We start from the raw sequence: 17555 nt of genomic DNA, 5'->3' as shown, positions 1-17555 counted from the left end.
GAAGGACTCGCAGGCTAAAACAGGCTTTACATTAGGAAGCTCAAAATCAGCAGCGAGGCAAGGACCTCAGCAAGCGGCTGGATGAAGATTGTTCTGTAAGAAGTTATTCTTATGAGGCCAAGCATTGTACTGACTGCCTAGGCAGTATGTAGAGGGATGGACGTGCCTGTTGCTGGGATATACTTCTCTGGGCAAAAGTAGAAAATAGCCCATAAATACTTCTTGGGAAGGAAAGAAATCCCTCATGAGTTAAAGATGACTTTCTTGTTTTTTAAAGGCAGTTGTGGATTAATTCTTATATGTGAATTTAAAGTTGGGCTTCCATTCCCTGGAGGAGATATCCCTTCCTTCTCCGCCCCCACCACAGGGCGCTTAACCACAACTTAAATGAGAGGGTGTGACTGTACTGTTTAATTAAATGATGGTATTGACATGAAAACAATTGTGACTTCATTCATGGCGCTTCTTACAGAAGCAAACACTGGGCCAAGATATTACAGCAAAGAAATCAAGGTGAAGTTACTTGTTCAAAAGAGTAGGGAAATAATTGTGCATCTGTCAAATACAATCACTTCTTTGTAAAATTCTCATCCAAAATAAATAATTTGAAGCAATACTGATACGTTTGATATTAATAATAATGTCATCACAGCACTGAATTTTAGGGAGTGGACCAATTACTCTATTATTGTTGAAATGTGATATCAATAGCTCTGTTCTTCAGTTCCGCGTTCATAACTGGATTCTGCCTTCCGAAGTGCATGAATTTCTTCGGTCATAGGGCAGTTTGCTGCCATTGCCAGTCCGTGCAGCTGTGGCCACCTGACTGTGCTGGGACGCAGCCAAGGCATGTGCCAGCATTCGGCTCCGAGTGCCCTGTGGGTGCAGGGAGGAGGCAGAAGGGTTAGGTGCAACTGCCTCACGGATTTGCTGTTCGTGTATGCCACCACCTTTTGACTATTTAGTTTTTTCCTATTGGTAGAGTTCAAGCCACACTTTATGCGCAAATACAGCTTCCAAGGAAATAAAATTCTGTTGGGCATTTTGCACTAGGCAGAACTGCAGATTACAGCTTGCTGGTAACGTGTTTGTACATGCAATTATTTATTTGATGGATCTAATGTGTATCGTTGCAAAATGCCAAAAGTGCACATCTTAGAATTTTCATGTGTGACTGACTCCTGTGATGAAGAACTCATGACTTCTTGGCCAGTTACTTTTTGTAATGGGCCAAGAATTTTCCTATTCACCACAAATTAATCAGGTTTAGTGTTGGAGATTGAAGTCCCACTTACTGCTGAAATCTGCATGGAAGGTCTTTCACATGAATGCTGTTTTTGAAGATGACACCTGAGGCTGTAACAATTGTGCTATTGATGGACCTGAATTAATCAGAAAGCCTTATTAATTTGTTCTTTTTAGTTATACGTGGAAGATTTTCACAGCAGCTTGGCCTGTTAATTGGGATCATTTGCTTTAATATTACTTTTTTTCATGATCAAGGTGTACCACTGAATCCATGGCCCACTCAGGGCTTGCTCAAGCAGATCAGTTCTCAGAACTCTGAAGTTGCTCATTTTACTAAGTTTCTGGGTTTTGTTCCCAGGTTGACATTACTTTAGGAGCTGAAGCAGTGGTTTGTTAGCTTCTCCATTCCGCACCTTAAAGCAGCTGGTATTTTTGGTCACTTTTCCCTGGGCTAGGGCACGCCCTTGATTTCCAATGAAAAGAGTTAATGCTGGGGCAGGTGAGATTTTTAGACCCTCAGGTACAGTCTTGTCAGTGCTGATTTTAATACACAGATCGCACAAAAAGGGAAAACTTTTTTTTCCCCCCCATTAAAAAAAAACCCAAAACATTTAAGGGTATCTTAATTGTAAAGCCATGGCTTGTTTTCTTTTATGAGGGGGTTTAATTTGCTTTCTGCTTTCAGTTCAGTATCTTTTGAAATTGTCTCACCTTGGTCTCTCTGCTTTCCTTCTTACAATGATCATGCAGTTTTAAAAGATTTTTATCAGACAATACACCAGCAGAAATTTGAGCCGTGTTCTGTTGCTTTGGAAACAAGAACTAATATAACAAAAGTTTGCACGGCTTCACATGAAACATCTATAGGCTACGGCTTTCTGCCCATACACTGCTTAATTTCAGGGAGGTATAGGTTCTCAGGCAAACTTGTTACTTCTCCTGGTGGCTTGAGGGGGACTGTCACTGCATGTTGTAATGCAGTCCGGCTCGCCGTGCTGCTGTTAGCGGGGCTTCTGACGTGTGGTAGCAGCAGGCAGAGTCCGTGTAGCAACAGCTCTCCCCGCCAATCCGCGGAGATGCTCGATCAAGTGGAAGCGTTTGTAGCACTTCCTCTGCTTTTATTTTTAATTTGCTCTTTCCTCATCCCCCCCCTCCACTGCAGCTATAAGGTGACGTCCTGAAGCTTCCACTCTGTTTTGTGCAATAGAACTTGGTTAACAAAGTTTTTTCTGTTAAATCATTTAGTTGTGACCTATATCTGCCAGGAAAAGGTCCTGTATTTTATTTTCCCCTTTCTGTAAACTACTCTACTGCACCAGCTGTACAGTGCAGCTAAGTAAAACATCTGAATTTCCGTGTACACAGTTTTCAAGAGGACTTAGGAAAGAGTGAAGAGATTTTATTAGCATTTACTGCAGTTCATCAACATCCACTTTGATTAACAAGGCTACAGGAAAGGCGGTACTGGAAAATTACTGCACAGAGCACAGCGTAACTCGTACATGCTGTGGACTGCTGAATCGCGAGCGGCTAACACTGGTATTAGTGAGATTCCTCTGCTGAGATGGAGGGGGTTGGACAGCTGACGCAGATGACAGTGGCAAGTAGCGTTGCACTGTGAGGAATGGGGAGAGGTTAAGAATTAATGCAAGTTAGAACTGAACTCTGGTCCCGCCTTCCAGGTATTTAAGACAGCTGGAGGCACGGGATAACAGAAATACAGAAGAAAGTGATCTCTGAGTCTCCTGTCTACTACTCTGTGTTTTGGAACAGAGGAAAATGAGTCTTTTGCTTAAATTCTCATTGCTAGGCAAAAGGGTAATTGTTCCTCACGCCTTCCAACTCCAGCCCAATTATCAGATCTGTGTTACAGCCTGGAAGCAAGCAGTGTCTTTGCTTTGGTAGCAAAGTCCAACCTACAGTAACAGGGACTGAGTTGCAGGGAGGATGTACATGGCACCTCTTTATAAGACAGGTTCTTACACACAGAGGCCCTTTGTGCTTTGTGCTGCTGAGTAGCTGGACCTGCTGTTTCTGACAAGTCCCTCAATTTAACTTGATGGTATTTCATATCCTATAGTCTTGTTTGCATTTGGTTTTAAAATGCTTTCTTACCCAAAGACAAAACCCGATAGCCTGTTGCTCAGCTGTCACTTGGAGGTAGTTGAGGACACTGATCCATGGTCACACAACAGAACACGGTATGTTTGGGAAATGAGCAGTCGCCTTTCCAAAGGCTTTGTTCAAATGGTCAGGATTAAATTTCTCTTTTGGTAAATTTTTTTTGCTTAAGAATATGGAGTATCATCAGCTAAAAGTTAGTTCTTTGCTCTTTTGACTTTCTAAAAACAAGCGTGCAAATGTTGAACTTACCTTTCATTTTCTTGAGTGGGATATTTGTGGGGTTTTTTTCACCTGGATGTCCATGCAGGTTGCTTTGTAAGGCTACAGTTTTATCTGCCTTGTTGCAGTTCTCATAAGGCAAGTTAGGGAGCGGGCTGCATGCTGAGCACTTACTGAATGGCGCTTGTAAAGAATGCTCTGCATTCTCCTCCTGCGGAAAGGCACAGCAGTCCATTTTAAAAGAAGTCATCAAGTGGGGAGATGTAAGATATATGCACGTTGCATATATCTGTACCAGGCCACAGAACACAGCCAGAAAGGAAGCTGTTACAGATGCATGGGCTATAAACCAGTCAGCAGTCTCTTAATTAAAAGTGACATTGATATGAAACAGTTGCCACTTTGGGGCATCACATAATGACGACTGTGCATGAGGGAGTTAGGCAAATTTGCTGTGGTACGTTTTCAACAGCGTGCAGTGAAACTAGCCTCTAGAGCTAGCTTTTTAGCCTAGGATCAATATGGAATGCTGTAATATTTCAGTAGCATTTAATTATAGTTTTTCTTTTAGGTAGGTGTCGTAGGTTCTTGGGTCTGCTCTTCTGACTGGTGAACATTTCATTGACTCCATATATATTCTAAGACACGGACATGACTGAAGATGAGACATTTTGCTCTTTAGGCAGTGCAGGAGGTAGCTGGATGTTCACAACAACTGTTGACCAACCAGTCATTCCTTCTGTCTATTTGTTATTGGCAAACCAAGAACTTCTGTCAAGAAACTCAAAACTTTAGTGTAAGGGGTGGGGAGTGGGGGGGATATGAAATTGTCTCTGTTGCTTTCATTATGGAAAGCAAATAACTATTCTGCAAATAACCAAGACAAATTCTGAAAATCAGGGTGTCATTTTCTAGGTAGACCATAGTCCATGAGATGTGCGGAGCTAGAGGTCTCCCTGTCTAGTTTCTATTTTCAGCTCTTATGAGGAGATACTGCACAACTCCACAGTAGCACCCCAGAGAAAAAAAAGCTGTGCAATTCAGACCTGCTTGCTGTTTTGCGTATTCCTGTCCTTTGCTAACGATCTACCAAGCTCTGCAAACCAGTGGAGTAAGTCTGTCAAGGCCTGGACAGTAGTTACGGGAGGGAGGAAGTAGCACATGAACCTGTGCTGGTTCTTTCCAGCGCAGATCAGAAAGGTCAGGATGTATTCCCTACATCCTACTCTGGGCTGTCAGTATGAAATAATTCTAGTCTGGTAACAACAGTGTCTGATGTGTTGGAAAACTGACACCAGGCACCACGGGAACACAAATCAGTAACCTCTTAGTGGTGCAAGAGAATAGCAAAGGAGAATGGAGACTCATAAAATAAACCACTGTACAGCAGCTTTGATGTAAGCTCTGGTAGATCAAGCTTTTTACCCATTTATGCCTGTTCAAATTTCTTTCTCTTCCATACTTTATAGTTCAGCAGAATCTGTTTAATATTTAATTATTTAATTTCTGCCTCTGATCTGAATTTGAATCGCTGTAATGAATTTTCACTGTTCTGTTGTTTACCTCACTTAAAGGATGTGAATTCTGCCAGTGCAGAGCCAAGATAGATTTGGACAAGCTGCAGCGGTTGGGCAAGAGGAGGTTTGTTAGCCATCTAAAAACATCTTAATTGCATTTCAGTGCCAGCCTGAGATACGGCGTGTGTTGTTGCTGAGCGCCGTCCTGCTGTCAGACAGGAGTCAGGAGACCATATAACCTTGCCTATTTTGTTTCAAGATTTTGTACCATTGTGTAGTTCCATAAGTGTATCTTGTGGGAGGTTCATTAAACATTTTAATCATCCTAATTAAGAATTATTTTGCCTTCCATGAAGGTAACTTACCTTTCCCTTCAATACTGACAAACCTAAGTTGCAGGAAACTACTAACCAGACCTTAACGCAACGGGCCTGCAGACTTTTAAAGCTCAAGCGAGATTTTCTGGCTTTCAGCTTTGGGCTGTTTTGGGGGTGTGTGTTGGTTTGTGTTGGTTTTTTTTTTTTCTTGCAGTTGAAAGAAAATGTTAGTATTCATACTTCAGCTGAAAGTTGGAGATCTCTTTGTAAGCACGATTTCAAAACTTGGTTCTGTAGAGAGAATGCCACATCTTGAATCACCAATAACTTTTCTATTCCAAGTAAAACCAATTTTTCATTGTATGCAGTGATATGACAATTAGCGTGGTCTAATAATGTAAAGTGCTTGCCACTAGATTTTCTCTATACATCTTAAAAAACCTCCATCCCCCCCCCCCCCCAAACCCCAAACCCCAAACTCCAAAACCATAAAAGGTCTGATTTTATTTCTGACTGTACATTGAGAACGCTTACCCCCTGTTGCAAACTGCTGAACACTGAGTTTTTTAGCAAATCAGACCACATGTTCCCTTGTGTAGATGTTCTCAAGTATATGCAAGTCTTTAAGCACTTTCTTTTGAGCACTTTACCCTACCTGCTCAGAAAAGAACGAGAATATTGCTCAAAATAGTCTTGGCTTTATGAGGCAAGCTCGTTGCACAAACATCTGTGGTTTCTGATTTCAGGGTTACAGAGCTGGCTAACCAGCAGTTCACCCAGTGTAGGGTGTCTCGGCGTGTTTCGCTCTCCTGGCAGCGCAGCTGAGACAGCTGCAGGGAAACAAATTCAGTCAGGTTCTGTTCACCACTCAGCCCCTTCACACTCAAAATCACTGCCTTTGCAAAATGTGAAAATACAGCTAAAGGAGTGCTGAGGTAATCAGTACCTAGCAGCAGCTAAAGATTTGGTTAATGAGCCTTTTTTTTTTTTTTTTTAACCGTTCCAGAAACAGGAGCAGACAGGACAAATGACTATACAGCTTTAGACGTTATCTGACTGTTAAAGCATTTTATTCAAGAAATAAAGTTATCCAGTTTAGGTACCCATGTGTCTTAAGCCAAATGACTTCTGCCCTTGAGTTTGCCACATACAAAATTTTCTGTGGGATTCCTCTTACGCTTGCTTGTGTGGGCAGTTGCCTTGGTTCAGATGGCCACGTACTGCACAGTACCTGAAAGCTAAGTAAAGTTTCTGCAGCCTTCTCCCTGCTGGATTCTCCCCTTGAAGGAATTTTTGCCGCTCATGATGCGGTACTCCTTTTACAGTAGTTTTCACAAATATGATCACTCATACCAGACATCCAGTATTCAAGATCTTATTTTAGTTCCCCTGCATGTAGTAGAGGGCTATTTATACTCGCTTGGTTTTGCATGTGACACTTGGAGTAATAGGATATAAAACATTACAGCTTTTCAGATTCCTTGGCTTAGGTTGACTCTCATCTGTGCCATTAATACCTGTAACAAAGTGCAGTCATGGGGGGAGAAAGAGCATAGGTAGCAGAGAAGCCATTGATTTGAGGATCTTCCTCACAAGCTTCTCAGATGAAGTTATTTTCTCTATGAAACACTAGTCAAAGATGTACATGTGCAGTCTTAGTTCTTTTCTAGCCCATCTTTAGAAAAAGCTTAAATTAGAAGAAGAAAAAAAAAATAGCTACAGCCCTTCCAAGAAAGATCTAAGCATAAGCAAAGCTGAATTTGACGTGCTGTCATTTCTTGAAGACAGCTGTGGGGTTTGACTTTTTTCTAGGTTAAAAGCATGTTTTCTGTTTTAGATTCACATAGATTTTTATCTCCTAGATACCTTCTGCAAACACTCCTCTCTTCTGTGTGTGATTTGTAATACCTTCTTTGCATAAGCAAACTGACTGATAAATTATGATCCATTTATGCCTCAGTGCAGTTAATTGCGGATGCTTGGATGCTGCCGTATTCTACAGTTTAACTGGGAATATACTACACTCTGAGTATGCATGTTATGTGTTTAGTACTGCCAAGAAGAGGAGAGATAGCAAAGCATAAGAAACAAGATTATGTGGTGCAGTCACTGTTTTTAAATCTAGATGAATACAAATTTGTGGGGTTGACTTGGCAACTGACATTAATTTTTGATTTATTTTCTTTTGTTATACAGGTGTTGGAGGCAGTAGGAAAAATGTGTTGTCAAATAGTATAGCCTCATTTATCTTGAACAAAAGACAGCCTTGATACTGTGAAGGTAATGGTAGGCAGTGAAAAGAGAGATGAACTGTTAGGTTGCTCAGCCTGTTGCTACCTACTACATGTGTCAACCTTTTTGCCAAAAGAAAAAAGAACACCTAAACAAAAGACTTCCTAGGTTCTGCGGGCTAACAAATGCATGTTTGTTTATATCACCTTACGTGAGCTCTAGGGGATAAAGTACTTTTAAGAAAAAAAAGGTTCTCCTGTATGGGAGTAGTGCTTTAAACTTAATTTTAAAGGCAATAGTTTTTATGTTGTAAAGGAGATTTAATAAAAATAGCTTGTAATGAAACCATATCTAAAGCTGCTAAGTTAGTTAGAAATGTAATTTAACAACAAACCCAAAAACTTACATATGGTTATTTACAACCTCCCAGACTACAATCTGGAAAAGGTGAAATGCAGGACCCGCTACGTGCGGCGACAGCAGCTCCTCTCGCTGAGCGGTGGCACCAGCGTTGCCAGGTCTGTGTTTGCACCCACGGGCTCAGCCGGGCGGCGGGTGGCAGCTTCTGTTGGAGTCCAGTCCCACAGAGCAGGTAGAATGGCTCATTCCTGAAAAAACTCCCCTGCCAGGCTGATAGGCTGTTTTAAAGGCCTATTTTATTTTCTTGTTCTAGTAGATAATTAACTGAAACTGTAACGCTGAGGTTTACGGAGTTGATTTCGTTATCTCATTCCTGAAATGATGATCACTCTGTTTGCTCACATCCTGCTAAACTTCTCAGCTGTGGTGAAGCTGTTCTAAAGGAGTCTTTCAAGCATGCCATTCTTGTTTGTAAACTTTTGTAACCTGGGAGAAAAACTGAACTGATGCTGTTGGGCAGCATTTGACATATCTTGCAGTTGAATTGACACACACTTTGGATATTTTTTTTTTTTTTTTAGATTTTGTGATTTTATTATTTTGGATAATAATATTTTAATTTTATAGGTACAAAAACAGTTTTGTTGTGATAGTCATAATACAAGATCTTTGGTTTTGGGAGAGAAGCAAAGATAAAATGGCAACATATCATGTTTTCAAAAAAGTTTTCCTTTTTATTCTTGGAAAGCAATTTGACTTCTCCTCCCCCCTTCCCTTGAACTTTCTGCTCTTCATAAGTAATTTTCCAACATATAATTAATAGTTCTTGTCTTTACGTCATTTCAAAATTTCTCTGTATCTAACACAAGCATGAGTCTGGAATTCTTTTGTTCTGACCTAAAATAAAAGTCTCAGTGATTGACAAGGGAAATAAACTAAAGAATCATTAGAGGGCTATCCTTAGGTTCAGTAACTGCACCAGGCACTGTTATTTTAAGCTTCTGATCTGTAACAAAACAAACAATTCAAGGGAAGAGCTGTCAAATGTGGATACTGGACACAAAGGTGTTTCAGGTCTGTACTGGGGACCAGTGTGAGGGTGGTTAACATCTGTCTCCCTTGGGCACTTCAGATGGGCCCTTGGATGTGCTTTGTGTTTATGCAAAGTTGTTGCCATTGGTGTTTTTCTGCTTTTATTGAGGATCCAAGCATAGGAATGCCACTAATAAAGCAGTGCCTTTACCTAGCATGCCAGGCCTTGCAGTGCTGCAGTTTTATTCCTCTGGCTTCTAATGGCTGTAAACAGGGCAGATCAACACTGTAGCCTTGGCAGCAGGAGAAATTTTTAAGGCTATAAATAAAAATGAGGTGTCTGGCTCCTGCAGGCTGTTACAGTGCTTAGCTGCCCTTCTTGGCTTCTCTTTTTTCTTTTTCTTCTCTTTTTTTTTTTTTATTTGTTTCTAATCTCTACTGTTAAGGAAAAAAAAAAGTGTTAAAAAAAGAGAGACCTGTGTGTATTAATAGCATTTCATATTTTCATATTGTTTAGTTCTAGAAAAAAAATATTAGGATTATCTGATCCATCCTCCGTTACCTTAGGTCCCTACTTTCTGTCTTATTCTGCCACTCTTTTTTTATTTATTATCAGATCAGAAAGTGAAAATTTTCTTGCACAAGCAGAGAAGACACCAGCTGTGGCCTCTTAAAAGACAGAGTGAAGTTTGCAATTTCATTCATTTACCGTAGGCATTGTGACTATTTCGTACTGGACGTCCCCCCGTTCACGTTTGGTTTGCCATGAGCTCATTCTGCAGGAGGGGCCCGAGTCAGTTTACTGGTTGTCCTGCCATCCTAGGTGGGGGTGACAAGCCGCTGATGACAGCCTCAGTGACTGACAACAGAATGAGCAAATACTGAGCATGAGCAGATGGTTTTGAACGAGCGGGTTGTCAGCCTTCTTGTTGAAACAGCAACCTGAGACAAGCAGGGTTCTTCTGGCTGTTCATTTCACAGATGGAAGTGGTCTACATGTGGACTGCTGAGCCTGATGGCTGCTGGCATTTGAGAAGCACTGACGTTCAGAACGCACTGACAATATTTAGAGCGGGTAACCCCTCCTGTGCAGATACATACAAATCCTGTCATACTACATTTCAGAGTCCAAGTTCTCTTCTGCGGCATGTGAAAGCTTTCGATAGTCCTGTAAAGCCTTCAGCTGAAATGTTCATTAGCCACTTCTGCCAGATGTTTTCAAGGATTCTGTGAAATACCTGTTGTTCTAGATCAGGCTCTCTGAACACAGCAAACAACCATCATTCCCTTGAAATTGTATCTAAAGCCATACTTCAGATGGTAAAATACAGTATTTTTTGAAATGTTGACTTTTGTGCTGCTGATGGAAGGTGAGATACCAAAATTAAACACCTAACAGTTGCTAGTGATGTCTCATTTCAGCTGAATTACATTATTAGGGAAATCTTCAGTCACATCCTTTTCTGCACGGCACTTTCTTACTTGTTCTTTTACCTGCACATAAACGGTAGAAACTAAATAAGCTGAAGACTTGCTGCTGCTGAAAGGAGTGTGTGCTCCTTTCGTGCTGCGCGTGCTGGGCCCAGTGCTCACTGACCACATGATCAGCAAGCCATGATCGGGCAAGGGGCAATGGCTTTAAGCTGGAAGAGGGCAGGTTTAGATGAGCTATTAGGAAGAAATCCTTTCCCGTGAGGGCGGCGAGGCGCTGGAACACATTGCCCAGAGCAGCTGTGGGTGCCCCGACCCTGGCAGGGCTCAGGGCCAGGCTGGATGGGGCTGGGAGCCACCGGGGCTGGGGGGAGGTGGCCCTGCCCGTGGCGGGGGGGCTGGGACTGGGTGATCTTTAAGGTCCCTCCCAGCCCAACCCAGTCTAGGACTCTACGATTCTAAACCAGTCCTAATCTCCTCACCCAGCAGCAGATGTCCCTTTGGTTCACCGTTGTTCTGTGACAGTTGATTTGGGTCATTTTGTACTCAGGTGCCACAGTCAACTCCAGATACGTAGGAGGAGCACGTGGCTGGGAGAGGGAGGGGGATAAGACAGAAGTGGGAAAGGAGAGAAAGGTGGCAGACTGGTTTGTAGGTTTTAGCACTTAACAGAAAGCTTCCAGATATTTGCAAGTGTTTCTTACTTGCATTTGTTGTACCACATAGCTGGAGTAGCATATAAGTAGAAAGAGCTGTGCAAAATTATCAGTGTTCCTCTGGCATCTTCCCTGCTTCCTTCCCTAAAGGCGTGAGAGCAGGTTTGCTTTGTGTCTTCCATGGAGGGCAGTGAACTGAAGCTACGTGCTCGTACTTACTCGGAGGCAACTTGGTGTGGGGCTGCAGAGTATTACTACTGAGAGAACTAGGGGTTGAGACATAACGTCTTTAAAGACATACACAGCGTACGGCGTGACTGTGTTCTCCAATGGGATTCCAAGAAATTTCAACTCACTTTGTCACATCATCTTTGTGGTATGTCTTGTATTTTTCTTTCAAATACTTAGAAATCTTCATTAAATTATCTGTATTAGGAAATTTACAGTTAAGAAACTGTTGGTGGAGTGTTCCAAGACATAATAGTGAGTTTGTTTTGATCACCTGCCTTCATCTGATTGCCCTAGTGAGGATTCTGATCTTGACAGTTCTCTTTGCTACCATCTCATCATTTAGATTTCTTTGAATGTACATTTTGGCAATACTTGGATTGCCAGTAAATTCTATGACATTGCAGTGTTTAAAAGTTAAATGTATGTGTAAAGTATTTTTTTAATGATGATTACTGGTGTATATGACAATAAAAGGTTTTTTTTATGTTAAGCTTTGAAGAGAAAATGCTTTTAATTAACAAATAGTTGGACGAAATAGAAACCAGTGAATTCTGCCTTTAGTTGGAGAGAAAACAAGAAACTACACATGCGCTCACACACACACATGAAATGTAGGAACTACTCTGCTGTGCTAAATCAGTGTCCCTTATTCAGAGGAGTAACTTTGTTTCTGTAATTAGAAATGAAGTACTGCATCTCGGAAACTTCACCTCTAATGCTGCTAAATTCATGTCCTTGTTAGGAGAGAAGGTGGACTGATTCACAATTTATACTCAGCGAACTCTCCACTGCCAGGGAGATACGTGAGGCTGGAATTCCAGATTGTAGAAGAATCCGTTCCCTGGGTGGGCTGGTTAACTCACAGCCTGCGCTAGCTGTTGGTAAATAGCAGGTCATCTTTAATTTGAACCAGCTCCTGCAAACGATCTTGTTTATATGGGGAAAGGGAAGGGGATCACACGTCTTCAGACTACACGGGCACATTCATTCCTAATGCGCAATAACAACAACCAACTCTGAAAAACAAGGGAGAATAGATGTGTGCAAACTTCATCGGGTTTGGGTGGGTTTTAGGCAATTCACTGCTCCTTTTGCACTAATATTACTATTTTTAGTTAAAAATCAACATTTTTTGAGTGCGGAGTTATTTGAATGGATCAGGTAGAATTGACCTTCATTTCTTACCCATGTAAACAATGAGTAAATGTATAGCCCAAAATATCAAGAGAAATGCACGACATCTAACATTTTAATCTGCTGTAGTTCTTTATTTCATTTATGGCCTATCAGTTTTTTGAAACAGCGGATTCATTACCCTCTGTAGCAGGCTCAGGTTAACATTTTATGCTTCTTTTCTTGATTAAATTAAACTCTAACCCTGAAAATAGGGATGATTGAGTCAGTGGTTGCTATGGAAATGTTAATTTGATACATAAAGCTGTAATTGCATGTTTGTTTCCCCCTGATTTGCAGCTTCTCCTAAACCTCTCACCATTGGTAACTGCTGCCTTTTGCAAGGCATCCAGAAGGATGGTGAGTGTCCCGTAACCTGCTTCAGGCAAAACGAGCTAGATAAGCTTAATAATTTAAATGGGTGATCCAAGCTAACTTGTCTGAATTTTTGCCTGAATGATAAGATAGTGCTTGTATGAGGTATCTGCTGGCTCGGTAGCGGAGGTGGCAGCACCCTGGCAGAAAGGCAGCTGGCAACTTCAGGTGGTTAAGTTGTCTTCTCGCTCATCTTAACTTTGTACGAGATATACATCTGCTTGCTTAGTGGTTTTGGGACAAGAGCTACACTTACATCTTACAGCAAACTTAGTAGCAGGCTTTCGTACCTAGCTAAAACACGTTTTATGGTGGTTTAACCCAGACTACGTTCTTAGCAATGCTTGTTTTAACCATTGATTAGCCACTGTTCATCGGAGGTGAGGGGGTGGGACAAGGAATATTTCAGGTTTTGAGAAGAACTGCCCTTCTGAGAACTGCAGATTTTCATTTTGGCAATTGGGACAGTAGGAGGTGCAATTCAGGAAGACGATCTCTAGCTGAATGGTTCATACTGACTTTGGCTTACCACAAATTGCTAATCTCCTTCCTGGTCATCATCAGATGAATGGTTTTTCTTTTTTTCACTTTAAGGAAGGAGAACTACAGTTTTCCATTTGAGGTTTTACTGCACAATGGAAGATTCTTGCCTCTTCTACCTCAGAAATGAATGAAGCAAGTTCAGGTACTTATCTATTCACTGACTGCGTGTCCAATCCATATACATACAATTTTCTAAAAATAGAGATAATGTTCTTCTGAAAAAATCAGCTGATATAATCAGAAAACACACTGGTGTCTCCCTACATCTAACTCCCTCAACTCTTCAAGTCTTAAATAACAGCAGCGTACTTCAAAGTTAAATAAAAGTTGAGATCAAATCCAAGTTGAGTTCGGAGTTTAATTAGATGTATACCAGTCTGACCATCTCAGAAAGATAGATCAGGCTGGCAAAAAAAGTAGTAAGATGGCTATCTCTAAAGGTGCTCAGAGGAAAGCATAGCCTGTGGAATATGGGGGGGGGGGGGGAAGTGCGTTTTTTAATACAGTATACAGGCATTTGCAAGAAGCCGTCTATTTTAAAAGTTATAGCTGAGCTTGAGTTTTGTCATTCTTGCTGAAATGTGTCTGGAGGATTATGTGCTGATCTGGAGGAACGGAGAGGTTCAAGAGGGGGTGTGTTTTCTGGGAGAGAGGCCAAAGGTGGCTTGTAGCAGGGCAGTAGGCCTGTTCCCTGTGTTGTGTTTGAAACAAAATACCAAATCAAGTAGGCTTAAATCAAACATGCTGTATTTTAAACATATCTATGTGAGGAACTGGAAGAAAAAATGCGGTTGTAGAAGTTTGTAGGTGTGGAAAAGAACGCAGCAAAGAACTTCTTTTGGTGCCCTGAATACCAGGGATGAGGTTAGGTCTGGGGGAAAGGTCCCTTGCGTTGGGAACCAAGACTACATCTTCGTGCCGAGGACAGGACAGGGACATTCTGAACCACTTATTTTCACTGCAAGAGGAAGCCACCTGGTTGCAAGGAACCCGACCTTTATGGAAGGTTCTCCTATCAAGATTTTCTCTTGCTTCTTAACTGTTGAGATAAAATCCAAAGCATTCTTTTTTTGGTTGTGTATATAAACTGCTCCATCCATAGTCGGGGTTTAAGATACATTATCTACGTTGTGATGACTAGCATAAAATCTGTGCCTAGCCTACTGCAGAGCAGTGCTCTCTGTGCAACTCCAAATAAGCAGGAGTGCCAAGTAAGAGGATGCAGTTCGTTGCTGGACAATTAATCAGGAGTCTCATATTAACTGGGATGTGTCCTTCAGGAAGAACTTCACAGCACCTTTGTCTTGTGAGGCTCTTTGGTTAATTGGCATGATTATTTCTTAATTGCAGCCTTAACTGACACTGCTTTTGCATTTAATCAGATTGATAATGTTGATAATGTTTCAAAACCCTAGAGCTAATCCATATTGGAATAATTTTACAGTCCCAGAAAATGAAGACTCTAATTCTGTTTTGTAACATTAAATAACACTGTTTATATTCTTTAAAAGTAATGTGTGTGATGTAGCCTTGGAGGCTGGCAGTTTTCAACTGTTATTCCTTTTGAGTATGAAAATTGGAGCTCTAAGACAGCACCTCAGTAAAATACTTCACCAGCTCTTTCAAAGCTGATGGCTTCCAACTGGAAACTTAAGTAAGTTTGTGATAAGGAAGAGTCGATAGAGACATTGTGAGCAGTCTGTACAGGTGCCGTAAGGTGTTTGCTGTAAAACTACAGTCATCATGAGAACTGTCAAAATGCAATGGAGTTGTTAAAACACTTGTCCTACTTTTACTTTACCATAATGGTCATCTTCCTTGACATGTATATTTAGAATTATCAAATCCAATGCAAAACTGAGCAACAGTCCCAACCAGGTGTCCCGAGACACTCTGTGTAGCTCAGGATGGAGTTTAAAGGAGCTACTACTCATAAATGTGTCCACAAAGTTTAGACTGTCATTTCATAAAAGCTAATTCTGCCTGTAACGCTAAAGCATTTACCTGCTGGCATATAATTTTGGCCTGGAAAGGCAAATTTTTATGTAAATTATTAGTCATGAACCAAACCAGACAAAGGTTCACAAGGGGCACGTATTGGGAAGCAGGGAAACCGGTGACGTGGAGTTACTGAAGATGATCATCTATGTTGTGTATCACTTTTTTGGTGCAAGTCTGAGGCGGGCACTGCTGAAGCATGCCTTGAACCCAAAGTGTTACGTGGAATGGGTAGTCTGGGGAGGAGTGCTTGGGATGATAAATGGCCTGTCAGCGCAGAAGCCTGGACAGCCCGTTAACTCTCCCTGGAAGTGTGCCATGTGGTCAGTCGTCACGAGTTTCTCCTTTGGCAGAATGAAGTTCTTTTCCCTGCTGGGAGAAATCATTTTTTCTGTGGAACTCCAAAACGTGGATTTTGGCCAGACTTCATGAGACGAGGCTGACACTGACAGTGCCGCCGGCTCCTTCAAAGAGTTCGGTGAGTGAGTTACCTGTCTCTGCGCTGGAATGGAAGCTGTGAAGGCAAAATACACACGCTCACACACGAGTACGGTTGTTGTCATTCCTAGCTATATGTGGAAGTGCTGAGTAATGTAGCAGAGTGCTGAACTCTTTTATTCCCTTTAAAGACTTCAGTGGTATCATTTGGCACAGTAAAGCTGTATTAAAGCTCCTTGTCAGGTAGCCATCCAGAGATACTATTTTGCACTCACTGATAATCTGATAGCCAGCTCTGAAAGGTGGAAAAAAGAATTGTAATACACTTTTGAAAATTATAAGGTACTACATATATTGGGGAAAAAATAGAGGTATAAGAAGCTTTGATATGCCTTTCCTTAGAGAACTCCAATATTGTCTGTATTGGGTGGAGGTTATGCAGCTGTTTTTATCCTAATGTTAACGTATTAAGTTAGAGGAATCTTTCCACTTAATTGAGCAAACACAGGAGAGTATTTATGTAACTGAAGATCTGCAACTGCCAGTAGACTTAATTAGGAGAGGAATGATTAGGCAAATAGTAGTGTCCAAATAGTCCCAATAGAAAAATGTATTGTAAACCCAATAGAAATCTCACTAATGTTGTCATTGGTGATGAGCTGTGCCTTTTGCAGTACCGTAAAGGGAGGGAAATGTGGAAGGATCTCAGTGGGCTGTCAGCTTGGGTATGAAGCAGAAACAATATCAAGGTTTTAAGCTGTCTAGTCTCATTATTGTCACTTAGTCATGGCTGCAGCTCCGCTATCTGCTTAAAAGCCTTCCTTGATTGAATGAGCCACTTTATGGCAAAATAGGTACAAAAGAGAAAATTTCAGGTTAGTACTTGTTATAGAATTGTTGCTTCACGCATCAGAAACAAATTGCCTCCTACGCCGAGCAGATAACCAACTTAAAAATGAGACCAATTAAGCTTATTTCAAATACTTTTGCTTGAATTCAACAGCTTACTGGTTCAAAGAATGGAAAAGTTAATGAGCATATTATCTAGACTTTCCATTGTAATTGTACTCATACAGTGGATAAAAAGACAAGTTAATTAATGTGACGTCATATTTATAGCGGCTGTCCTAGGAAGTAGTCGCTTTGGTTCCTGGTCTGTCATACGGCCAGCGAGGGAAAATATCTTAGACATGGTTCTCTGGGGTAAGCTGAGGGTGGGTGCTGTAACAGAGAAGATGATCTCCCTATTTTTCCCCCGTTTTGTCATCTGATAATCTTTTCAGCTCTGTTACAAATTACTGTATTGCCTTTCTCTTTACAATACTGTACAATACTGAGTGCATTTTTCAAGGTCATTTCTTAGGTGCACTGGAAAGTTATACATCGCTACAAAACCCTGTACTGTGAGAATATCTTATCAAAACCTATCAGTAAAACCAAAGCATTTCACAGATTTCAGAGACTCCAACTTGGGAAAGAGGTAAGTGTTCCTCAGAAATAACCTCCTCCTTGTTGTCCATCCGAGGCATGGAGAGGTTCAGGGGGCTGCTTGAGGGTCACAAATACCATCTGGAGCAATGCTAGTCATATGAATTGTCTCACATGACCCTAGTTTCTAACCAGATTGGAATAATGGCCTTCATTCCTCTACCAGTGAGCTA

At 41.3% G+C, this 17555-nt stretch overlaps 1 long non-coding RNA gene across 4 annotated transcripts in view; it reads left to right on the top strand.

The window, feature by feature from the left end:
- Positions 1–17555, top strand: part of LOC130148986 (uncharacterized) — a 28783-nt gene continuing 11228 nt past the window's right edge. For all 4 annotated transcript variants that reach the window (XR_008821741.1, XR_008821739.1, XR_008821740.1 and 1 more), the window contains exons 1-4: positions 1–95; positions 13510–13600; positions 15810–15934; positions 17246–17374. This is a non-coding gene — a long non-coding RNA (uncharacterized LOC130148986). The remainder of the gene's footprint in view (positions 96–13509; positions 13601–15809; positions 15935–17245; positions 17375–17555) is intronic.

This window comes from Falco biarmicus, chromosome 4 (assembly GCF_023638135.1).
Source record: "Falco biarmicus isolate bFalBia1 chromosome 4, bFalBia1.pri, whole genome shotgun sequence".
NCBI lineage: Eukaryota > Metazoa > Chordata > Aves > Falconiformes > Falconidae > Falco > Falco biarmicus.
The sequence above is the reverse complement of the archived record's forward strand: the minus strand, read 5'-3'. Positions and strand labels throughout refer to the sequence as shown.